The 26,407-nt window shown below is 37.5% G+C and overlaps 1 long non-coding RNA gene across 2 annotated transcripts in view; it reads left to right on the plus strand.

The window, feature by feature from the left end:
* Nucleotides 1-26,407, plus strand: part of LOC104686610 — a 121,875-nt gene that overhangs the window by 52,218 nt on the left and 43,250 nt on the right. Inside the window, exons 6-8 of one of the 2 annotated variants that reach the window (XR_002044583.2) lie at nucleotides 12,397-12,504; nucleotides 17,534-17,637; nucleotides 25,520-25,626. This is a non-coding gene — a long non-coding RNA (uncharacterized LOC104686610). The remainder of the gene's footprint in view (nucleotides 1-12,396; nucleotides 12,505-17,533; nucleotides 17,638-25,519; nucleotides 25,627-26,407) is intronic. The other variant, XR_002044582.2, reaches the window with a different exon arrangement.

The following is a 26,407-nucleotide window of genomic DNA, read 5'->3' on the forward strand; positions in this document are numbered from 1 at the left end:
AAAATACATAGTAAAACTTGCCTCTTGTTTGGCAATTTAAACTCACTGATAGCAAGTCGCGTTCCACCTGTTTCAATAGCAGAGAATGAATGAATGAATGAATGAATGAATGAATGAATGAATGAAAAGTGTAAAATATACACTTTTGAGAAACAAGTGGCTTTCAGTTTTTCTAGCATTTCAAAGTATGCATTATTGAAAAGGAATTTGCTGATGGGAGTCAGGGGAATTCCCAAAGAACTTTCCTTTTTAGAAGAACACTTTCATTTTAAACATTGGTAAAGTCAGCTTAAAATATTCCATAATTGTATTTCAGTGCATCTTCCATGGGATTTAAAGTATTTTCTTGTAAGACAAATATTGTAAATTGAAAATTATATAAACTTATCCTAAATATATAATTCATCTATATATATTAATCTGTAAAGATTTGTTTATAGATTATGTTTAAATTCTTTCCAGAGAAGTCATTTTAGGTATACAGGGAAAAGAGCTATGTACTAGACACACAAAGAATAGTTAGGTACAAAGAAAATTAACAGCAGATTTGCTTCCACACAGTCAGTGTAGATGGTTTTGCTAAAGTGTTTTCCAGTTTGAATGTGAGGCAAATAATGAAGTATAATGTAGAGAAAAATAATATAACAGTCATTTCAAATTTCCTTATGATTAATGTAGGTTTGAGATTGATCTGTGTACCATAGAATCTTGATCTTTGGTATCTAACTTAAGAGAGGAAACATCTAAATTAACTTATTAATTGACTTTAAAAATGAAGAAAAAATGTTGACAGCGTGTCTTGCAAAGACAGAAACACATGCTGTATTTTCTTGCACCTTGTATTTTCTGGCATCTTAAATGTCTATCTCATTTTTATTTTTTGTGGTGCAGTTTTTAAATACTTTCACCATTTTTTCTGTAGATGGGGACTGACCTTTTAACTAACCTTTGGCCTCTAGCAATCTGCTCGTTTGATCTTTCTTTTTGGAGTATGTCTTGCCTTCTGCAAAACCTCCCAGATAGTTCTGCCCTCTGCTCATATGAATAGTAATGATCCACTTGACTTAATGGGACAGGGTCAGGCCCCAAGTGAGGTGATCCAAAAGTATGTCATCATTTAATGCTTTCATTAATACTGGAGTCAATGGGAAATGAGGATAATCCTGTGAGAGAATTAGCTATTCAGTGAGACAAAATGAAAATAAACAATAATCAGTAGGACAACTCAGCTTAACCTCAGCAGTGATACTATACTATCTCTAAGAGAATAACAGATATTAATACACAGCTCGTAGAAAAACAAAATATTAAGAGCTTTTATGGCAATATGTTAAAATTTTTCTGTCTTTTTTCCTCTCTCCTTCGTTTTCTGATATTCATTTATTTTATTGATTTCAACTTCCAAGAGTATTATCCCTTATATTATAAAACGCCATGTATTTTAGATACCCCTGGATAGCAAAAATAAAGAGTCAAATAAGTTCAAAGCATGGTGGCACCCTGCAAGACATGACATGTAATTCAAATGTACTGGAATTTCCCTTAATAGATACAATAGATTTAACAGGTTTAGTATGCAGCATTTAATAGTAGGACAAATTTTAAATGTTATTGGCTATGTTCTTCTACCTGTAGCATTTTCAGCAGCGTTAGTTTCTAAGAAGACCAATTTAGAAATTAGACACATTGTAGACTTTAGTTTGGATTAGCCAAGGCAAAGAATATACAAAAACATTGTTAAGTTTCGTAGACTAACACGAAGTACCAGCCATAAGTGCAAACGCCAATTTTACGTAGATGAAATAATCTCTACGTGATTCAGGGTGGTATTTTTTTTCCATAAAAATTGACAAGGAGTGACCTAAGGCCTGGATGAGCCTGTCTGTGTTGACATACTAGCTCAGCACACTAATGCGTGCTTTGGGTTCCAGTTTCAGCCCTTCTTTGATAATGCCTGAGGTGGCTTGCAAAGCAGCGAAGTGCAAGTATAGGGCAAGGACTGGCTATGACTTGAACTTCATCCTCCCAAGCAGTGTGGATTCAGCCAGCTGAAATCATGTGTAGTGGCAAACCCAAGCCCTGTTTGGTTGTGCCCAACAAAGTCAGTCAGTAGATGTACTTTGCACAGTATCTGAGTGCCTTTGTGAAATAAGTAAAGGTATTAGAGTGGAAGCTGCTGTTCCAACACAAAGTATTGTTATTTCCAGCTGACAAGAGCTATCAAACAAAAACCCAGGGAAGCCAGCTGTAGCAAATGCAAAAAGTGGAAATGAAGCAGCAAATCCTTTAATTTCCCAGATAGCAATAAATGTGGAATACAACTGCATGGATTCCAGCTGAAATAAACATTACCATTCAAAGTAACACAGGTTTCACATTAATAAGCCAGCACTATAAATTAATATTGGCTTAAAATCTGAAGTGTTGGACTTTCAGTTGGAAGCTCAGAGAAATACTGTTGATAACACAGTGGTAAAACTGGAATAAAATTCTTGTGAAAGAATATGTTTATTCATGGTAAATGGCCTGTCAGTATGTCCCCAGACTTCAAGTTGAACAAAATAAGAAAATATATGACTCCCTTTCAAGCTCCAATCCATCTTAGAACTCTTTATTACGATTATACACTGTTGTATCAGTGAAGAAGCTGACTCTCTAAGAGGTTGAATTTAATCCATACGAGTTAGCAAATATTTGGCAGAACTAAGCCTTAGGCTCCTGAATATTTCCACAGGACTATGGCATGGTTTTCTTTCTGAGGTACTTGGTTGGCTTTTTTGAGCATGCTGAGTAGGAGAAATTGAGGTTTAGAGTTTTCTTCTTTTCAAATATCAGAGGGGAATTTGATTTTGGCCAGCCAAGCATGAAAAATGTACTGTATTTTCTATTAAGATTTGATGTACAGAAAGCTATTACACGGCTTTATTGAAGACATTGTACTGTGATTTATATACCTGCATGTGCATTACATTCATCAAAAAGGACACAGGCTATGTTCAGTTAGCAAGTATGAAGAACTGCAGGAAAAGATCTGCAGATCCATAGCTGGTTCTGAGCATGACGTTTGCAGAATCTGCACAGTAGGAGTGTTACACTGAATTGCTTCTAACATTGTTTTGTGCCCCAAACACTTTTTAGTGCTTAGACTGTATGATCTGGTTTTGTTTCTACTAAAGGAATCCAGTTCACACCTTCTAAGACCACTCCAGGGAATGCATCAAGCATGTCTTGGTCATTTTTAGGGGAAGCTTCCTCTACTGGTCATGCTGAACTTCAGTTTATCTTTGATATGTTGCAAACCACTGGGCAAGATCATCTACACAAAAAAAAAAAAAAAAAAGTGTTAAGATGTTCTGTTGATGGTAAGGATTAAATTATTTTAGAAAATGCTAGTATTCCATCACAAGAACACTTCAAAGGCAAAGTTTTTTGTGTAAGATTAGGATGAATGACTTGTAGTACAGGCCAATCTAACCAGCAGGACTTTGATTTTTCAGGGATCTTTTTCTGTGTTTCTATTTAGTGTCCCATTACAGTCTTAACACTGCTCACTCAAGCCAGCCAACAAATCCTCTTGGTCATTTTTATTCGTACATTTCAAGGTCTTGTGCCGTGAGAATAAATGTGATTTTACGCTTTTGAGCTCTGTCAGTAGTCAGTCGGAAGTTACAAACAAAAAAGACGGCATTCCTTTTCTGCTCTGTGAAAATTCCCAGCAGAGAAACATGAAGCTTTAGTATCTCTACCCAGCATCATGGGCTGTCTGGGCCTTAACACACACTGTATGTCTGACTGCAGCTGAATAGACAACCTTGTTTCCTTTCAACACAGGGAGTCAGATCAGCACTCACTCTTGGGAGGAGGGGGAAGGGAAATGAAGTTATACCAGCAGAGGATGTGGCTCATGAACTTTTCCCCTAACTGTCTTATTGAGGATGTGAATGTCTGTATGTACAGTGGGGCGATTCTCACTGAAGAATAGGCAAGGTTGTCTAGGAAGAATTGGGGAGAGGATAGGACTGTGTCATTGTAAGAAATCTAATGGGATCTCGTCGGTAGCTAATAGCATTTCAGATGCAAAAGGCTCTACAGTAGGCTTCACTGGCTTTTCCACAGCCAGTGGCAATCACTTGAAAGGGTGTTGAGGGAGAGGCAGGTTCATTTGAAAAGTTAATACAGTATTGTGGCTAGTTACAGCATTGGAGCCAGAAATTTGCTGCTCCCTGTCACTCAGGTCCCTCTTAGTTTCCTCTTCCCGATTTCTTTTTTTTTAAAAAAACCTTTTCTCTGATCAGCTGCTAAACTTTGGTAGCTTGTGAATCGACAGAGCTACTGAGAGTGCCCTGGGGAAGCTCTGGCAGAGAGCACGCACTGCCATGGGTACTTTAAATCATGACCTCCAATCCTTGCCTGTCATGGTAGCAACAGAACAGTGATCCCACATGGGTCCTGATTTGGGATAAGAGCACCATTTGTGGGTGTCCCACTGGCTGAACGGTTTTCTGTCTTAATTCCCAGACCTGTTGTTGAAGAAGATCCATTTCTTGGGTCTTGTGTTGTTGGATATTCTTTAAACAAGGTACAGGCTTATCACTTGCACATGTGCTAGCCTGTACAACAGATTGGTCTCCGATTATTTTTTCCTTTTCCACTGCTTTCTTTTTTCTTGACATGACTTCCTTACAAAGAAAAGGCAGATAGGTTAGAAACAACACTAAAGAGGAATGGACATTCCTGAATTAGAATACGGTATTATCTGCATGAAGCACTTTTCATATAAAATACTGCTTTTCATTTGACATCTTTGTCCGTAGCTATTTTTATAACAAAACAGTGATTTATCAGCTGTTTAATACATCCTAGTTTGTTGTTAGCATAGCAAGTAAGATAAATACAGAGAAAACCACTCATTTGTATGAAGTACATTTAAGGAAACAAATTTATCTGGAGCAGTAAGCTAACGTGACTTTTTAAATAGACATTTACTACTATGGACCAGAATTACTGCAATCAAGACTCACAAAAATCTTTTGTAAAAATAATTATAATTTAAAGGCACACAGCTCAAAGTTGCTGCTATAATAATGACTATAATAGCAACTGTTTAGCATTTGGACATTTTTTTGGCAGGAGGGTTTTGCATTGTTTATTGTGAGAAAGAAACAGGCTCTGAGAAAAACATGCAAATTTTCAGCAGAGGAAAAAGCAGCATCAGGTTTGCAAAACAGAGTGGCAGAAAGTCTATTTTGCTTCTATGTCTTTAGTTCACATAGGCTAGGATGATTTAAAGTAAATAGGTTATTTTGGAGGATCTCTGTTTAATACGCATGGAAGATCTCAAAATATCTGTTTCATAGTATCCCTGGCATCCAGACAGTCAGGCTGTGTGGTGGTCAGCATTTATTTTCTTGCTGTGTTTTTCATTCTGAAATTCCATTCCCTGTTGGGATCCAGAGCTCACAGAACTCATTGCTAATCAGCAATTTGCTTAAAACAAGAATTGTCTTTTAATATTTATTACTCATTGTTCTTCTTGAAATGTGATCAAATGCCTGTCATCATATATATAGAAAAATTAAGGATTAGATAATTAGATTGTGAACAATTTAGTAGATTAAGATTGTGAACAAGTATGTTTCAAAGGAAAGATGGGATATCACTGGTGTGATATATTACCTCAATTTGTTCTGTCAGCACTCATTTCTTCACCCAGCTTCTGAAAGGATATGGATATTATTGTTGTACAAAAGAAATTCAGATCATTGTAATCAAAAATTAATTACAATAATGAAAAAAGATACACTGAGTCCACATTTTAATGCTGTCTTTCTGTAACAAGACGAAGGGTTGATACACTGTAGATTGCTTTTATTTCGATTTGCGTGTCATACAATGAAAGCTTTTCTGACATATATTGTAAATGCATCTATAGAAAGAAAACAAAGAGTAGTCCTTTCATTCAAACCAGAAATTGTTAAAAGGAAGATGTAAATCAAATATCTCTCCCATAATATGGCATCCTATCCCTCATTTACGGATTCACTACACATTACGCATCAGATTTGTTTTCATGCTGTCACTTACTCCACCCATACTGTTCCTTTCTGAACTTGTATGCCAATACATATTAATTTAATGTCCTTATCTCCCCTTGCCCTCTTTTCCTTGGTAAAGCAACTACTCTCCATGCTTTCACAGGTTCACTGCTCTTCTTCTCCCTTTACTTCCACTAACTCTATCTCCACTTTTACTCTTTACTCCACCACTTGTTTCCTTTGAGTTAGAGAAAAATGGCTCAGGACAGGTCTTGTCTTCATTTGAATCAATGAATCCAGGTTTTGAGGGAAGGTTAGACCTTGGCCCTACTTGATTCTTAGACGCCTATTCCATTCCTTATTTTATGAGCTTTTTGTAGTCTGTAATACTCCTTTTCTCTCTGGTCTCTCATGTTACTTTTTTTGTCCTGCCATCTTGTTCTTTTTCTTTGGTTCACTGTATCTTCTTTTTCTCCTTTAGTTTTCACTTGTGTTCTTCTTATACCAGCTCTCAGTGGTTTGGGAAGCAGGACTGAAGGTCTTGCTCATACTGACATGGATTCATGGACAAGTTTGTATCATCAGCATGTAGCCTGGGATGTCTCTACAGACAGTGGATATGCACTCACACAGCTGCATGCTGAAAACTGGCTAGTGAGAAACCTCTCCCTCCTCCAACTAAACAGTGATAGAGGCTATGGACAGTGGAACAGATTTCGTTTTTTAAACTGCAAGGGTGTCAATTCTTCCCTTCCAAACAGGGACATCTCTTCCGCCTACAAACTACATGCAAAAAGGATTTTAATTAATTTGTTAAACCAAAGGGAATGTCGGAATGAACAGCCAGATACCTTTCAAAACAAAAACATTTAGGCCAAAATAAGGGGAAATAAGAGACAATGAGTTTGAAATGCTGCTTTATACAAGTCTTTCACATGGCTCCAAAAATGTCTGTGTTTCTTCCAGTTATGTCTACCACCTAGTGTTAACTTCAGAATGGTGATGTATTGGGTGCTTTGCTCAGCCACTCTGTGAATGGCTCCCATTCACCAGAAGTCTCAGCTCACTCCATATGCCGGCAAAACTCCCAGTGAGGACAATGCGAGTCCAGGTCCCCTGACTCACATTTTGCTCAGGCAAAACCCCCATTGTCCAGTGATTGCTTTGCTCAATGAGCAGTGATTCAGAAGTGCTGAATAGGAGCCCAGTCAGCTGTGCTTTGATATTATTTTCCTGATGATTCATTAATTCTGTAAAATCATTATAAATTTCTTTGTAGAATTACTCAGTAATTTTGGTTTAGGCTAAATGTTAAAAACATATCACCTATGAGAAGAGGGCACTCTGGGAAAAGTATCACTAAACCAGGATTTTTTCTGAGATCTGAATACTTCTTATAAATTATTTGTAATTCCTGACTTCCTCTGGGCCCAGCAATATGAGAGCATTGAAGTCTTTGATCAGGTTCCTGAAAAATTATTACAGAGCGAGTTCCAGTGATTCAATGACACAAAATAGGAGAATAAAATGAGAGATGAGTGAAATGAGATGATCGCATTCAATTACTTTTGTCATGCTCTATTCAAACAGTTTAAAACAAGTTATGAGAACTTTTTAAAATCACAAGCTATTAAACCCTACAGTGGTTCAGTAACAAATGAGACTCAGAACTCCTGTTTGCACAAAAAACATAATCAGTTGAAGTCTTGTTTGATTGTAGGAATAACATTTTACTTTGATGGACCTATGTGAATACCATGAAAATCAAATATGCTTTGTCTCAGATTAAAATTTTTGGGTTTCTATTTCCTCTATATTATCAGGGATGTGTGAGGAGCTTCATTCCTTTCTTTCCTGATGCCTAAGGGCTTTCTTGATGTAGTATAAAATAAGTGTAAAATGCTACTAATTTCACTTCCCCCTAATTTCACTGCTGTGAATTGTACAACAATGTACTACAGAATTATGCTTTAAATAGATATGTAGCATAACCCTCAATGTATTTTTGATTTTCATTATCAGAAACCCCAGGAACCCTCTCTCACTGTGAGTCCCATCTTCCACAGACAAGTCCCTGCTCTGTAAAATGTGGACCAGTGATCCAGAAAGTACAGCTCTCTGCCCATCACAGAACTTTTCCTCATTCACATTAAAAATATTTAGCAGATATTTATTAAAAGCCCCTCAAAGCCTCAAAAAAGCCAGTGTAGTGCAGAGGTCATGAATCACACTGTTTGTGTTTCAGATGAATGTATTAATAGAGAATGTATTAAATAGGAATATCTAGATAATCCTGGAAATCCATTTTGCCCAGTAATCCAAGATGGATGCCATCTAGGTACCCAATTTCCATCACCTGTAGCTTTGCTTTCACTTGGATTTTTGTACGAGAACAGTTAAGACATAGTATTCATATAGAATATTTCAACACTCTTCATCCTGCTTCATAAACTCTCTGCTGATGATTCTTTTCATTGGAGTGCTTTTACTTATTTTAACAGCTTTTTGAGGTGCTTTTTTTAACCCCAGATGTAATCTTTTCCTACTAGACTCTTGTAGTTGATGCAGTTTAATGCTCACAGGCCTTCTTCCCATCCCAAATATTGTTTTCCTCAAGTTTCTTCAAGTAAACAAAAACTAAGCTTGCAAATATCCATACAAGTTTGAAAAGTAAAAATAAACTCAGAATTTTTTTTTCGACTGTGTCAGACTGTTTTCTGAACTTTTTCCTCTGAAGCCACATGTAAAAGAACCTATCATGTCCCTTTTTATGAATCATCTCTGTGTTGAAGTTCTTAAATTATTCTCCTTTGCTATTAAGTAGATTACTGTAAAAAAGTTGTCTCAGGAGGAGCGCCAGAAATCTTTTAGCATCCTCTTGAATTTTTAATTTTTAAAAAAAATTTACTACTAAACTGCTTTTCAGAGTCAGCTTTCAGCTCTGGTTTCCTAAGCACTGTTAGAGCAATTTACAGTCCTATTCATTGTCTGAGAGCTTCACATAAGGTCCCTGGAGGAGGAGCGAATTCAGTTCCTGCAGTAGGGCATCAGGTCGTGATAATATCCCCTCTCAGTCTCACCACCTCAGAACTATTCTCATCATTCTGGTACTTTCAACAGAGTACCATATAATAGGATACTCATACTTCACACCTAGATGAGGTCTTAGCACCCAGAATAAATAGCAATCTTCAAGCAGCAAGATTATTTTAGCCACCTTTTCTTTCCTTTTTCCTTTTCCTTTTTCCTTTTCCTTTTCCTTTTCCTTTTCCTTTTCCTTTTCCTTTTCCTTTTCCTTTTCCTTTTCCTTTTCCTTTTCCTGTCCTTCTTTTCTTTCAAAATAAACATAACCTTTCAGTTATTTTTACATTTTTAATATGGATTCCACCAGATCCCAAATTAACTCTGAGTCAGAAGGTTCTGAGGTAATTCTTAATCACCATAAAAAATAGCAGAAATTGTCCATTCTTCTAGTAGAGAATAATCAACATATTTCTACACTCTAATGTTAAGGTCACTTGTAGATAAAAGTTTATTTTACTCGGCATTAGTATAAGTCAGCATCTTTGACTGTGTTGAAAGCTAGATGTTTTGAGAAGATCCTCCACTGTGGAGGAAAATTCTGCTAAGCAGGTGATTTCAGTCTTGCTCACAAGATATTCTTCAATCTGAGAAAACATGTTAAGGTATCCACTGATTTCTTTCGGCATTTCTTAAGCAAAGATCTTTCAAAATTACTTTAGCCCTCATGAATATTCTGTAGGTGGCCATTTGATCACATTACTTGCCAGGAAAAGTCCTCAGAAGAAAGAACTTTCCTAAAATCTGTATTTGCCTTTTATGAGCCTGCAAAATCTAGTTTTGTTTTAAGACCTATATGTGGCTTTTGAATGAATCCTTGACCAACCAGTGAGATTACTGGAATAAAACCTGGGCTGCAAAGTCATCTACAAGTCATTTAGGAGCTTCTCTATTTTAAAACTTCTCATTGCTTTGTAACTTGGACCAAATCACAAAAGGATCCAGCAAGCATCAGAGACAGGTGACAATAAAAGACAGGAAAGTTCAGCTGGCGATAGAAATGTGGTCAGAGCTGAGAGAAGACAACTCTTTGGAAGAGCTGTGGTCTTTGCCGGTCTCAACCAGCACTTCAACTCAGCTGGCATAGGATATAAAATTATTTCCAGAGAACCAAAGATGGCTCTTCATGTTTACTTGCCCCTTCTTCCCACTATTAACAAATCAAAATTCCTGAATGAAACATCAGTGAAATCTGGATGCTGACATAGAGTGAGTGCAGTGTTGTGATTCTAAACCCTGACTTCAATATTTGAAGAACCTATATGTGTTAACCTTAAAACTACTCTTCTCATGCTAAGGTCTTTGAAGTCTTTCACTCTCTGGACAGGAATGTTAGTTCTACCACAGGGCAGAGAAAGCAGACACAGTTTTACTTGGAATTAATGAGAGCAGCCAGACCTGAGGAGGTTATGTACTGCCAATATTGCAATACTAATAATGTCCTTCTATTCCTGAATTTGTTCCAAAACAAACAATCAAAAAAGAGCCTTGCCCTTACTAACGTTGCTTTTTCCTTTTCTAACAATGTATGTAAGATCATTCCCTGACTTTTTTTCTATACTCAAGCATGTGAAAGTCGGTACTTGCACTCATTTTTGAATCACAGGAGCTCGGTGTAAACCACAAAACCAGTCAGCAATTACACAAAGAAAAAAGTTCTGGACTGATGGATTTGTAGCAGAAAAATCTTAAAAGGGATCATCAAAGAATAAATGCACTAATACCACATTTATATATTATTTCTCTGGTTTTACTGCCACTGTGGTTTACTCACTTAAGTTGACTTGATCATGACATTTGGAAAATGTTTCTTACAGTATTTTGAGGCTCTCAATGTAGCATTCTGTAGAATATTTGAACAAGAGTCTTGCAGACAGGAAAACATTAACTTCTCCCTCTAGGCACTCCTGCATTTTGACACTGTAAATTTTAATAAGAGTGAAACAAAATTGTTATTAGAAAGTTTAATATTGCAATACTTTTGCCATAGATACTCTCACAACATTTTTGGAGAGACTGTTCAGAATAGCTACAGCACCACTTTTAAACTAGACATTCTCCTGAGTTCAGAAAAGCTTCCAAACCTCTCACTTCCAGCATGTTAATCCATCAATGATTATATTTCACACGTGAAACTTGAGGGAGAAATCTCTCAGTTGCATTTTTCAACCTCATTATTGTCATTCTGCCTTTCCTTTTTATGCTTGCTTCTCCCTTTTGGTCACAAATGTGGTAATGAGTGAAATCTTCTTGGTATGAATGTACAATGACTTTGCATAGTTAAAGTGGTTTTGTTTTCCTATTCTTCATTGTTTTCTTGATAAATATGTGCTTTGATCTTGAAGCTGCCTTACCCCTGGCACAGCTCTCATTCTGGTGGTGCCTGTGGATTCTTTGTGAATGAAGAGTAAAATGTTGAGTTTCTAAACACATGAAAATGCGAGAGTTATGATTCAGATGAAGTATAGAAATTTTGCTGGTTTGTTTCCAGAAAAATGTGTATCCTCTGAGCAAAATCAGAGAAAAAAACATTATATATCACACAGCTTGCAGTAAGAGCTATGAATTTCTTCCCAGGGGTATTGCGAAGAAATTTCATGTAAGACCTAGGTGCAAATTAGCTGAAAGAGTGAAACTGGATTGAAACAGCAATCCCAGTATTTCTCATCATTATGATATCTTCTATCAAAGGTTAAAAACAGGACAATAAAAACAACTTTAGAAAAACATCTATTTTCCTCAGATCTGTTTCAAATTACATAACAATGAAAACAGACAATTCAAATTACTAGAATTTCTTTTGCCACACAGGTTTTATGTGAAATTCTATTCCTACAGAATGCAGCCTGCTCAGTGCAGGGAGCTGGTGACTGAGGGTTCAGGGAGAGCTGTTTTTCTGGAACACAGCATTACGGGGGTATACTTTAGATATATTTTAATAACTATCAATGATTTCAGATACACCATAATGAGAAAATAAAAACTGAAAAGGCAGCAAGAAAAAAAAATTTAAACTAGATTTCTCCTTGTAAGATCTTTATACAAGTTGAGAAAAAATATTCCCATCAGATGTTGTGGGTTTAGAAATGCATAATTTTAGAGGGAAAAGGCAGTGGACCCCCAGAAAGATATTTTTATTCAGAGCATTTGCACTAGAATAATAAATACAGCATGTACCTATGGCATGATATGGTTGTGCTGCTTCTTATTTTTCATTCCATATTTGTGTTTACAAAGGTTGATATGTTGGCTCAGCAGGAATCTTATGTTTGCCCTCTAGCCATATACACTCCTGGGTCATACAGGCAGACACACTGGGAGCTCCCTGGTACCCTGCCAAAAACCTCAATCCTGCAATCAAAAGCAATATTTTCTTCAGGGACAACAGGTAATTCGGTCTCTGTGTGTGTTTGGTTTGGTCCTAATGTGATGAGCAGTTTAGAAAACACTCTGTATTTGCATGGTGATTTTGTAACTCCATATGGGCAGCAGAGTCAGAATGCTCACAGGGGTTTGTGTTCCAGGTACTTACTGCCATGCCTATGGCATCTGCAAATTCTGCATGTTCAAAAATCCACATTTGACTGTGTATATTGGGATGTTTCGTTTCTGACTATCAGGCCAGATTATACTGGGCTGTAAACAACTACAGGGTCCTGTGTGTTGGTAAACTGTGCCCAGATTCGGCCACAGCTTCATTGTGCTGAGACTGACATACTGGGAGACTAAGGACAAGGAGTTCTTTTAAAAGAAATAGAGGAAATGTACCTTCATTTTTATATGGATTTAATGTCTGATGACAACTGTTGAAGAGCCTCAGCAGACCAATCATCAGCCTGATGATATCTTGTTGGGATGGCCTGATGATGAAGGGAGATAAAGCATCTCTTAGAATCCAGATAGCACCCAGGTCCCCAGGGCGGGCTGGGCCTTTTGTGTCTTTTAACCACAGAAAAGAGACACACTGTGCCCTGAAGCGCTTTCTGTCTGAAGACATAGGATAAAGTAGGTTGTACTAAACAAATCAGTTTGTTGGGGAATTGGGTCTGCTGTAACATTTGTATGGAATGCACTCTCTGTCTTTTCTTCTGAGTCTGGAGACTGGGGAGGAAGTACCTTTAAAAGGAATACAGGGACTGAAAACAGCCACAAAATCTTTATAGCTGGAAATTTGCCCGGGGGCGGGGGGGGGAGGCCTTATGGAGGGTTTTGGTGGAAGATAAAGATATGTCTGGTTATTTATTGCAATTATAAGATGCAGGCTTTTCAAACCATGATTATCATGATAGAGGAAGTTTTAATTTTGTTTAGGATTTTGGTGATAAAAGGAAATGAGATACAAGATTCTTACAGCAACAGGTATTACTTACGGCGTCATTACTTTATCAATTTCAATTACTATAAATTAGCCTGGACATATGCTTTGAATTGTTAGAATTTATTATTTAAACTATACATACATGTAAGTTTCCCACTGAATCCTGTAAATTTGACTCAATTTGCCTGAAATGTTTTAGGAGGTGCTTACAGGAAAGCTCTGCTGGCAGGAGAGAAAGCGTGGCAAACACTGCAAGGGGTGCACCAGTGAGTAGCCAAGGATGAATAGGAGTTGTAGCAGTGAGAGCTGGCACAGCTGCAAGCAGAAAGGACACACAGCCCATGTGTGCCCTAAAATACATTCTAGTACAAGCAGGTATCTCTAGTGGAGCATGCCAGCTCAGCCGAGAACATGTGGAAAAAGCAACAGCAAAAGACCCGAACAATCTCCTTGCCTGCCCAGTCGTACAAATGACATCGTTTGGCTTGAATGTAAACTGATCCTGTCTGTATGTCTTCCAGGCAGGGCTCAACATCTTCATATAGTCACACTGAGTAAAAAGCTGGGCAGATCTGGCTGGCATTTGTACTGTGCAGGAATTTACGATCATATGGCTGTACTGCTGGGGTTCAAAATTTATCTGCTTTCGGCATTCTGCTATGTTTAACAAACAGAACAGAGAACATTCCCTTACTGTTTTGTGGAGAGACAAATTTCAAGTGCAGTTTGCTAATATCTCTATAAGAGACTCAGGATTGGAGATAAATGGAGTGCTAATAATTTTTTTTTCAGTTTTTGGAATTTTTGATCTCTTCATTGTACTATGGAAAAAAGTACTTTTCTTCAGTACTTATGATATTGTAATTCATTTTTAGTAATAAAGATAATTTAATTTCCTTTTTGTTGGTTTCTGCTATGCAAACACAATAACTTTTACATAATTTTATGATGGTGACTAACGAATAAATGTAACGTTCTCATCTTTGTTAAGCTGTTACAGTTGAATGTCTTCATTCTTTTTTTTTTTCACACTGCTGTGACTTTGGGACAGCTGCTGAGCATTTTTTGGTTCCATTGATAGGTTTGCACACCATCTCCACCTGCATTAGCCTCCAGGGCTGACTGTAAAATGCTTATAAAAGGCAATTAAGCAGACTGGGCATGTGAAAGCTTCAATAATAAACTCTGCTGACCTTTCTAGATGGTGCATCTTTGATCATTTTGATTTTCTCAACAGCTCTTTTTCTCAGAGTTGTTTTTTCTTGGCTCTTCTCTTGGCAGAACAGCTGCTTCTCTCTGGCCACTGGGTATGGCCTTATTTTATTTATTCTTGCCTTTAACTTTTGTAGGGCAGCCAGATACATGGGGATGGGTGTTATATAACAAATACAATAAATAAATAAAGCCCAATTTGCAACGTTTTTGCTGTCCACAGTGAAAGCAGTGGTCATGGAGAAAGGAGTTCATTTCACAAAAATGCCCTGTTTGATCCTGTTGGGGCAAATGGCTAAAAAAATGGGAGGGCAGTTTGAATAAAAAACTCGAAAGCTGAAAAGCAAAAAATTAACAGAAAATCAACTGGTTTAGGAACTGTTGCTAGACTTGTTGAGTGATTTTGTTAAAAAATAAATTTGAAGCACAGAATGTCTCTTTAGGCCAAACCAGTCCCTGAATTTAGATTTAAATCCTTCCAAATTTAAAATGGTTGAAACTCAGGTTGCTGCTGGCACTGGCCACTGAGGAGCAATGCCAGAGTCTTAGTGTACTGTGGAAAGTTGATTATGCAGAGCCAAAGGACTGATCAAGGATTCACGCACTGCAAGCAGTCACTGAGTTTATTTGAAACACTAGGATAGATTTTATAGTGTTTAGAACTTTAAAAGGGTTTGAAAGAGGAGGTCAGCAGGGTCTGTTTTTGCAGTAGGCTCTGGGGCTTGAGAAGAGGCCTTTGCTAGTGTTGCCAGACTTTCCAGATGCTTTTAAAGACTAAAGACTATTTCTTCCCAGCTTTCACCGCTACAATAATTCTCTTGCCCTTTCCCCTACCATTTCTCATTTTGCCCTTTCATTAGTTCCTCTTTCTTTCTTCCCATGTCATTACTTCTCCCTGTTCCTTCTCATTACCTCTCTTCCCTTGAACCAGTTTTTCCTATTACGCTCTTCAGTCTTTGGGATCAAATACTGTTTGTATTATTTTTCCCTTAGGGAGTAAGAGCTAAGTTGCCATCTTGAGTGGAGAATATCTCCTAAGGTGGATGATAAAGTATAAGAGATCCATGACTGTTTTGTTTGAAATCAGAGTAAGAAAGGCCTGATGATAAAATTTAAGTGTACAGTCCAAACAGAAGCTTTGTTGTTGCTGGCCTTGTAACTCAGCGTCAGTACCATAGGTACCTTTATCTCTGCTAGGAGCAGCATATTTTCACAAGATATGTTAGTGCGCCCTTGCAGAAGGCCAACCACATTAACAAGATGACTTTTAGAGTGCAGCCAGTAGGTCAAAGGAGCCTATTATTCTCCTTTATTTGGCACTAGTTAAACCTCAGTCGGACTACAGTGTCAAGCCTTGCACTCCCAAGTGCAAGAAAGACATTGACATGCTGGAGAAGTCCAGCAGAGAGCTGTGAAGCTGATCATGGGGCTGGAGCACATGTGAGATGGGAGGAGAGAACTGGGGTGGTTCTGCCTTCAAAAGAGAAGGAAAAAAAGAGGCAGATCTTACTGCTCTCTTCAAGTATTTCCCATGTGGGAGGGGCTACAGAAGACAGACACAATCTCTTCTCAGAGGTACCCAGTGGAAGGACAGAGGGCAATGAACATAAATTGGAACAAGGGACTTCATATGAGATGTTTTTTTTAATGAGACGGTGATAGACTTTGAAATAGGGACCAGAGAGGTTGTGGACTCCCTATCACTGGAGATATTCAAAATTTCGCTGGATCTTGTGCAGCAAGGCCTTAAATCAAACAGATCTGTCATTGTGTTGATATATGTTTGTCTTGAGGGCATTACCTTGAAAGACATAACAGGTTGTAATTTGGGCAGCAGCATACTACAGATAAAGGGGGGGAATCAGAACTATTTTCAGCTGCCAAACTTATTGATATTTTCCTGAAGTGAAAGTAATGTTCTTTAAACATGGCCTGAGACGTGCATCATCACAAAGTAAACTCAAGGTCTCCTTCCAGTCTCTGTTATGAAATCCAGCAGGGCAGACTTAGGCATTAGGGTGTAGCACACAGGGGATGTATTTGTGCTGGAAGCGAATTTCTCACATAGCCACACAGTCCTTTTGGAAAGTGTAAAAAGTGACATAAGGAATACAGAGGCAAGGGTATTGCTGACACAGGGATAAAAAATACTTAGGTCTTGCAGGACACTGGTGCATTACTTCTTGCATTCCAGATGTCAAGATTACTGTAATTCAATCACTATTAATAGTATCTCTTCACCCAAACACAAGTATTTGATGAAGGAAAACAGTGAATCCGTTTGGATGTGAAGTCACAAAAGAAGAGGTTTGGGAGTACTACATGCAATTCATAAACATCAGAATTGGGCCCACATAATTAAAAATTTGTAAAGAGACAAATCCTAAATGTATACAAAATTGATGCTCTGAACAAGATCAGTTTCAACAGACTTTAATTAGAAGACTTTTGCTACTTTATTTCCCTTATGGTTACTGTAGAATATTTAGCTTTAGGAGACAGAATTAGAGAGAGTGTTCCATTCTGTTTTTGTAATTGTGTAAACTTACACTTTATTAGGGAACAACTTAGGAAAAATCTGGTTTTATGAATAAAAGTGGCTACAAAACTAGTCATGCCAGCTACAGGAATAATTTGGTGTTAAGATATCCTAGTGAAGTGGTCTAGAAGGAATTCAAATTACTGGGCAAATTTGGAGAAGATAAGAATGAGATCATTTACACCCACTTCTGTGCTGCATAAACCCTCAGGACAAATTCTTCTCTTCACTCAGAGTTTCCATCTCCAAGTAAATATTAGCTTCACTTTCTCTACTGCAGAGGACCCCTCTTTTTTTTTTTTTCCCCCCCTTTTCTCCTCTTTTTTATTTTTTTATTTTTTTTCTAAGGTCTTAGGCACAGGGATGAGTTGCTGTGGGTTCCAAGTGGCCTCAGGTGAGAGCTGCATAGCTGACAGTGCATCTGGAATGCAGAGCATGTCAAGTTTGGACAGGTAAATAATTTTGGTTTAAAACATTTGGTACTGCAGATGTTGCTTATCACAAATGAAAGCATTCAAGTTCTGCAAAAATTACACTTTGAGTGCCTGATTTTGATCTTCTTTTGATTTTGCCAAAGATGGGGACTAAGAACAAAAGAGTTCTTTTGAATGAAAGATGAAAAAAAGAAAACAGGGCTTATTTAATTAAGGTTTGAAATTTATTTCTACTCTGCTTCATCTTGTTCTGAAGGGGTAAAATAAGAAATTGTAGCAGCCGTGACTTCAGTATCTGCATAACATGATTAAAGCATTAGCAATGACTACACACTCATTTTACTTACACATGAATTGTTTCAGCTGAGAGATGTGTGTGAAAATGCAGGAAATGCCATTACTAGAACTGAATTACTAGAAATCACATCCTCAGTGACATTTAGAGAATCTTGAACAAATATTTCTTTTCATGCTTTTCCTTTGGTCTGAAGTTTTCCTCTGGCAACATGAAAAACAGGTTCTTTTATTCTGCATTTGTTAGCACTTGGATGTCTATAAAGACTCCTAACAATAAGTAGGCAATGGACTGAATGCCTTAAAACCTGGAGAAACTTTTTAAGGCTAACTAATGTTGCATATAAAGTTCTGAAACTGAGGAAGAGTAAAGAAAGAGATGCTATTTTGTACTCACTATTCAGGGATTTGTGTATCCAGACTAAAGTAAGAGTCCAAAGAAGAGGAAGATAAGGACATAGCTATACTCCATGGAGTGGACAGAGTTAAAAAAAAAGTCTGTTAAAATATATCTGCTCTTGTGTTGGGACAGATTGTATTTCTAGACAGAACAAGCATTAAAACATTACAGACAGCAACACAAAGGGTAATAATTTTATAGAAGGTGGGTTTATATTTACAGAATTAACTGCATATATATTTTTTTTAAAATCTCATTTCTGTTTCCCACACTATTTTGTAATTACCTCATTTATCCTGTGATGAAAAACAGAATGCTTTCTATCTTTACTGACATCTTTACTCACTCTACAAAACCCAAAATACTCCAAACATTTCATGTGCTCACATTTCACAGTTGTACTTCATATGTGATGTAACACCAAAATACACCCCCTCTCTGAAAATAGAACACAACCAGCATTTCCCAATGACAAGGAAAGTGTTCAAATCAGTAGATTTCTGTGCTAAAGATAAAACTACTGGTCTTAACTTACATAATTTTACACTTTTAGGAGAAAACAATGATCTTTGTGTCAGTATTGAAATTCTCGACTTTGGTTTTTGCTGTTAATAGCTGGTGAGATCTACTGCAAACAGTTCTGACATTCCAGCAGCAAGTCCAGCCTGTCTCCTCTTCACTCCCTGTATATGCTGTCCTTGCCTCGCTTCTCTGACTCCTGTTGCCCTCCTCAGTGTTTTGCACGGTATGGAGGTGGATGCACAGACAGTGGGATGATCTGATGGGAATGCAGCTTTTCTCCCGCTATAACATTGTTTTAAGTCAGTTTAGCTTCCTGACTGGGGTGACTGAAGTGCCAAAGAAGCACCATTGCTAATGCAAGGGAAGGAACAAACACCCACAGGCCAAGCGGAGAGCTGTTCTGCCTGTTAGCAGCATTCAGCTGTAGTTGCCCTTAGCTGTACCGTTATACCATACCCTTATGCTGCAGTTCCTTGATTTCTGTAAGCCTTTGCTCAACTTGCTGTCCAATGTCTTATTTGCCAGAATGAATTCTAGCCAAGCGAAACAGTTGGCCAATTTGAGGGACTGATCTGGCTGAGAATTAACTTGTGGCATCAATAACAAAATAGCAGTTTCAGCTCAATCACCTCCTTGACTGGGAAGTGTCCCCAGGTGTCAGCACCACATGTGTCAGCACCACATGTGTCCAAGGTCTCTGAGTTCTGAAGTTTCATCACTGCAGTTTTCAGGTGGGCAAGCCACAGAATTCTGGGATTTCTTTTTCCTTAGCATTTCCTGCCACCTGGGTGTATTGCCTCCTTTTTAGACTGGATGCTACCTAGATATGTCACTTCTTCTCAGTCACTGTATAGGTAATTTCTCAGCACCTTGGGTTTTTCCTTTTTGGCACTGAAGCATTAAGCATTGTAATACCAAACTAATTTTTTGGATCTCACCTGATGAATGAAATTAGAAAACAGCTCAGAAAAGATTGTAGAAAGCATCTCAAAGATTTAGTGACTCATTTTATTGGGGAGAAAGGGGTGGAGAAAAAGAGTGAAATATTTCTATCTTATTACTTTTGTCTGTAAAGAAGTTCAGGTAATTTGTCAGCTCAGACCTGACATCCCTTAAAGACGTTTTTCAGAGAATGGTTTTTGAAGTAAGCCCATGTTTTCAAACAATGCTAGCTGATAGCAGAATGTGGCATCTTCTCATAAAATACAGTCTTTAGACATAATGTATAAAAAAGAAGATTATCTGATTTTCCTTGCTGAATATATTACTTTCTCAGCTACATTTTCATTGGTTTGTTTGGTTGTTAACAGTATATTATAAAACTATGGGGAATAAAAGGCTTCCCTGTGTGTTAGACATAAATTCTGAGTTTAGACTCCTGTTTACAAATATACTTATATAGAAAATTATCTTCTTAGTCACAGTGCTTTGAAAAAAAAATGAAAATTTGATGTGAATACCTTACATCGGCATTTGTATGCAAATCAAGCATTCTGCAAAGCTGGGTATTTGCTAGTAATTCTGTGACTCCTTATATTTTATAATTCCATTGCCAAATATTGTTAATTGTGATTGTGAGTAGTTAAATTGCTTACTTTCTTTACTTCGCAATGGCTTCTTCTTTCCACAGAAGATGACTGAGATTTACTAAATAATTGTGCTGTTTTTGACTGGGTGAAAGTTAATTTCTCCCGTAGCATCTTCTATGGCTCTGTGGTTTAGATTTGGGCTGAAATAAATGCTGATAATTCAAGGATGGTTTTGTTATTGTTGAGAAGTGCTTGCACAAGGGCAAGGCCTCTTCTCACATCACCCCACCAGGCTGACGAAGCACAAGAAGTTTGTTTGGGGGGAGATACAGCCGGGATGGCTGACCACAAGTGACCACAAGGACATTCCATACCATGTGGTGTCATCTTCAGAATACAAAGCTGGGGGAAGAAGAAGGAAGCGGGGGACACTTGGCATTTGTCACCATTACAAGTCACCATTACATGTGATGGAACCCAGTTTTCCTGGGGTTGACTGAACATCTGCCTGCCCATGGGAAGCAGTGAATTAATTCCTTACTTTGCTTTGCTTACGTGCACAGCTTTTGCATCTCCTATTAAACTGCCTTTATCTTAATCTGTGAGTTTTCTTACTTTCACCCGTCCAATTTTCTTCACCATCATGCTGCTGGGGGGAAGTGAGTGCATGGCTGTGTGGCTTGGATATTGGCTAGGGTTGGAACATAAAAATAACACACTAGCAAAACAGATACTTTTAATAGTTGCATTAATTACTTCTAGGAACAGATACTCCTGGGCTGCTTATTCTGCAGGCCAGATAGAGACTTCTTGAAAATGATTATGAGAAGAGAAAAAGTTGCCTTTTCTTGGCTTTTGTTTTGGCAGATCTTGGTTATTGGTTTGGCAGATTAAAAACCCCACTAGCTGTATCCCAGAGAGGTCATACATTGCTGACTCTCTGGAGGAGGGTTTCAGAGTTAAGGTACTTTCCCTTCTGTCACACTGATGTCTAAGAACCTCTGCTCTACTTACCTAAAGTCTGCCTTTCATGTTACAGCCTATCTTCTAAGCGTTACAAAACTCCTGCCCATGCAGGAAGCTGTAGTATCCCATTACTTCATGGACACCCTTAAGATGTTCACAGAGATACTGTGTGCTCTCAGAAAGGTCACACCTTCCAGTTTTCTTGCGGTGCTCTGTCCTCGAACTGTCTTCTTACTCAGGCTGAATCTGCACCCTTCTCTTCTGAACTTAGGATTCTGTTAACCTAATAAGGATGTTGACTCACTTCTACATAAAGTATAAAAAACCTAAAGTCAGAAATGCCTATTTAGGTTGAAAAATCTTCAGTCCAAAAACCAGATATAACCTGTTAAGAGGTGTCAATTTTTCAAATGAGTAGAATACTATTTTCCACCCTGTGACCTGGAATTTAATTTGAAACTTAAAGCCTAAATTGAAACTTAGAATATTTATAAATATGGCCATGCTGGTAGCTCTTTATTTATGAACAAAAATAACATATTCAGGTTGTTTTGAGCCTTCTGAGACTGAACATAGTAGTGACAAAATATTCCTGTAATAGATTTGGGTTTCATGTCTTTTAACTTAGGATTTAAGATAACTTGAACGCTCTTATAGAGCATTTCTGAACCTATAAGGCAATGACTTCTTTTTTCACCTTTGCCATGGCTAGGACCAAGCATAAGATGGTATCATGCTTTTGCTCTCAACTGCAATTCATGACACTACATGCACTGAATGTCTGTATCTCTAAGTGAGGTTTCTGTATCTCAGTCTTCCCTCTGCAAAATGTTTGCCCAGCTCATTAGACTGTCTGTACAGAAGTTTTTTGAAGCTAAATACACTAAGAAATATCTGGTACTTACAACGTGAATGATTCATGTAACTTGTAAAAACAGTGATGGTGACGGATTTTAAATTAAGGTCTGTTTAAAAGAAGCGTTTTTTTTGTCAGCAGTATAGTGAGAATTAAAAAGAGCTCTGCGGAAGTGGGAAACTTAACCTCATGGGGTAAATTAGGATAGTCTGATTCATTCTGTTAGCTTTTTTCTCTTTAATCAGGTCTGTGCCTTCACTTACTGAGTGAGAAAGGGGATTGGAATCTGGTCCTGCAACAAGCGAGCTGAAGTAAAAATGTTTTATCCTCCTGCAATTTAGCGCAAGATGTGTTCTCTTTTATTCCTTTCCTCTTTTCTTTTCTTTTATCTTTTCTTTCGTAGTGTCAGTTTATTAAGTGTTGCCATAGCAGTCAGCGTTGCCATAGTAATTGTAAACAAGTGAATTATATGACTAAAAGTTGGAAGAGGTAGAGCACATCAACAGCAGCCCTGTGGGCAGTTCCTGTCACTACCAGAGAGCAAAGGGAGCATTTAAAACAACCCAAAACCTATGAGTACTCACCATCCATAAGTGGCACATAAAAATAAACAGAAGTTTCTGTTGAACTGGATTCAGTTACAAGTGATGGGTCTCACTTTATTGAAGTCGAAGATGCAGGTATTCTACAACTCCCCCACACTTTCTGCTGTTGCTTTTCTCTGGAATTGCATTCAGGCCCATTTGTAATGCACCAGTGCACAGAGGAAAATAAAAGTTATTAGAACCCGCTTCGTGATTTTGTTCTTCCTTTTTGCTGGGTCACAGGGTACATAAGCCCGCATGCTTCCATGAACGATTTTTCCTTTTTTTTTTTTCTTCTCCTTGAGAATTCTGAATTTCTCATTCAGAAGCTGCAATTTTTATCAACATGAAAAACAACTAAAAAGGTCTAGTATTTTCTTAGTAATTTAGCTGGACTTCATGCCCGGGTTTTTATCATAACAAAGATGTAATGTGTTAAAATAACACTCATTATGAAACAAGCAGTGTTCATTTGAATCAAAAAAAAAAAAAAAAAAGAAAGAAAAGAAAACCAGACACAATACATCCTCCCTCATCTTTCTGATATGCTGGGGCTGGAAGGGAGATGTGGAACTGCTCAGTTTGGATGGTCTTTGTGAAATGGAAGAGATGTATGAACCAGGCACCTTATAATTCCTCTTTGTGGATTCTTGTGCTTGCTTTACCAGCAAAAATGCAAAGTATGTCTGCATGGAAGTGTGTTTTAAAAGAAACCACAAATCATTGTAGTATGCCAGGAACAAGAGCTATGGCTCTCAGAAGTAAATACCATTGATAAAAGGGAAACTGACTGTATTTTTTCCACGATCTATTATTTCAAGCACCAGTGCTACATATGGAGATTACTCCAGTCTCTGTTTTTCTCCTGCTACTGAAAGTAAAATTTAAATATTAAACTATTAAAGAAACCAAACATGAGGCTGATATTGCACAGAAATTTGCAGAATACTGCAACAAAGTTACAGTCAAAAAAGTCAGGATACAACTGGGAGGCATGCTCTGACTTGCCAGAACTAATAGTTTTATAAAGAGAAATTTGGAGAATTTGAACACAGGCAAGACTTTCCATAGCTAGTTCTATCTGAGAGACTTTTGCAACCTTAATGTTTTGAAACTAAGATCTGAGAAAAAGCCCAGTTATTTAAAAGGGAAACTAAAAGGAGAAAATCATCAAATTTAGTAGGGTGAAACAAATATAGTTCTTTCAAAATAATTTCAAAATAAGTAAATACAAGGATAACAGTTGCTTGTTTTTTCCGACTTTATTACTTGGTCAAAAAAAGACCAGCTTCCTCTTTCTATACACCTTCCTCGCCCATTGCTTCAACCATTTTTATCCAAGGTTTCAAGGCCTTCTATAACAATATAAAATTCTGTAAAACTCCATCAGGGAGATGCCCAAAACCCACACAAGTGACTTATACTGAATATAACACTTTTAATATAATAATTGACTACTTAGATAACTAATAGGCAGTAGGTGTAAGTTACCGGTTTTGTACTGCTGGAGGACACAAATTCTAATGCTTGTCACTGTTGTTTGTTTACTAAAATGTTGGTGCAGCAAAATTTACCGGAGGACATCCCCACCCTTCTGTTGGTATTTGTTGTACTTCAGAGCACAAAGGGAAGATGCATACCTTTCTCAGTTTCCTCTATAATTTTGCCTGCCTTTTATGGCTTTTCAGTCATGTTTAGAAGCTGCAGGCAACCCAACTCCATTGGCTGAATTCCTGCAGAAATTTTATATAATAAGTGTTGGTCTGCCATAGGACAGCTTCAGACAGCATGTTGCTGTTCTCTGTTTAGGTTTGTTCCTAAGCTTTGCTGGCACAGTCCACTAGTAAAATAAATGGCAGGGAACTGCTGTATTTCTATTTCATTCTAAGCAGGCTTGCACAAAACAATATCACAAAATATGCAGCAGATATGGAAGATATCTGGAAGGTAGTTTTTACATTTGTCATGAAGTACTGTTTGCTTGGACAGGAACATGAAATGTATTTTTCCTTTGTTCATCAGAAAAATTTGAAAAAAAAGACAGTAATAAGAAGTATTCTTATATATATATATATATATATATATGGACTCATATCAGTCTAATTTTTCCCCAGTATATATGTCCCCAAACATTAATGAAGTTTCCTAAAGGCATTTCTGTAGAAGAGATATCCATCCAGAAATGATGCAGTATTTTATCTACCAACCAGTAATAAAAATTATTCTAGTGAAGAAATATTAGAAGGATGTAGAATAACAGTGAAATCTGTAATTTTATAAACAACTGAGCAGTTAATATCAGAAATCACAAAGAAGTCTGTTACTATCTTATTGTTCACAGGTAATTCTTGCAGGAAATGCTTGAGCTGCATTGTGTTTTTTGCCGTAGGTTCTTCAACTATGTAGTCAGAAATATTGCCTTCTCAAATGGAAAAACAGTCTTGATTTTTCAGAAAGAACAAAGCATGAATCATGTTTAATGCATTTAATGAAATAAATCTAAATTTAACTGTAATCTGAATCTGCAATTGAATCTGAATCTCGAATAAGGTTTAATGTTATTTATAGTTTCTCATTTGATTTAAAGAGAATAGTTTATGCACATTCAGACAGAAGTATGTTCAGTAAATTTATAGAATGGCTTAAAAATGCTTAAGGCAAGGGTAGTGGTTTTGACATCTTTAAAGAGATGGAATGGATGAAACCTTGTGAATGAATTAAAATGTTTTGATTTATATTTTGGTTTCAGACGTGATCCTGAGGGAGCATGCCTGCACAGTAGCCAACTACTTGAAACCTGCAACAAACCCACAGCTGACTCTTCATGGAATTTATAGCTTCCAGTCCCAGTAAAGGGTATACATTTTCTGGTTTATTCACTGCTTTCGTAGGCCACAGTTTCATGGGGCACTATCCATGGATTAGTGTCATTGTGGAGGAAAGAATTAGGCAAAAGAATGGACTGTGAATTACCTATAACCCAAGTGATGCTTCTTTTCTTTTGTCCAAATAGGTAAAATCAAGACACCGAAGCAAAATACCAACACCCCCCCGCCCCCCCCCAAGAAAATCTGTTATTCACTATGTTAACAACCTGAAGAATGATGATATGTTAATATTCATAAATTAGCATTCCCACAAAGAGATACATTCTGGTGTAGAGATTAATATTACTCACTTCATTACAACAGCAAAGCAGTATTTTATTCTGTAGGTCAGATACAAAAATGAAAATTACCTCTAATAAAAGGTGGGCTGAACTAAATAAACAGTTTTGATATCTGAACAAAGGAAAAGACATAACATTTTGGGTTGATGCTGGCCAGATGCCAGGCCCCCACCCAAGCTGCTCTCCCTCCTCTCTGCAGCTGGACAAAGGGGAGAAAATTTAACGAATGGTTCATGGTTTGAGATAAGGACCAGGAGAGATCACTCACCAAATATCGTTGTGGGCAAAACGGGATCAACTTAGAGATGTGAAGGGAATTTATTACTAAAAAAATCAGATGATAATGAGAATTAACATAAGCCCTTAAAAACGCCTTTCCCACCCTGTTCCCTCCTTCCCAGCTCTACCTCCTACCCCAGCAGTGCAATGAGACAGGGAATGAGGGTTGTGGTCAGTTCATCACCCAGG

The sequence above is a fragment of the Corvus cornix genome, chromosome Z, assembly GCF_000738735.6.
Source record: "Corvus cornix cornix isolate S_Up_H32 chromosome Z, ASM73873v5, whole genome shotgun sequence".
In the NCBI taxonomy this organism is placed as follows: domain Eukaryota; kingdom Metazoa; phylum Chordata; class Aves; order Passeriformes; family Corvidae; genus Corvus; species Corvus cornix.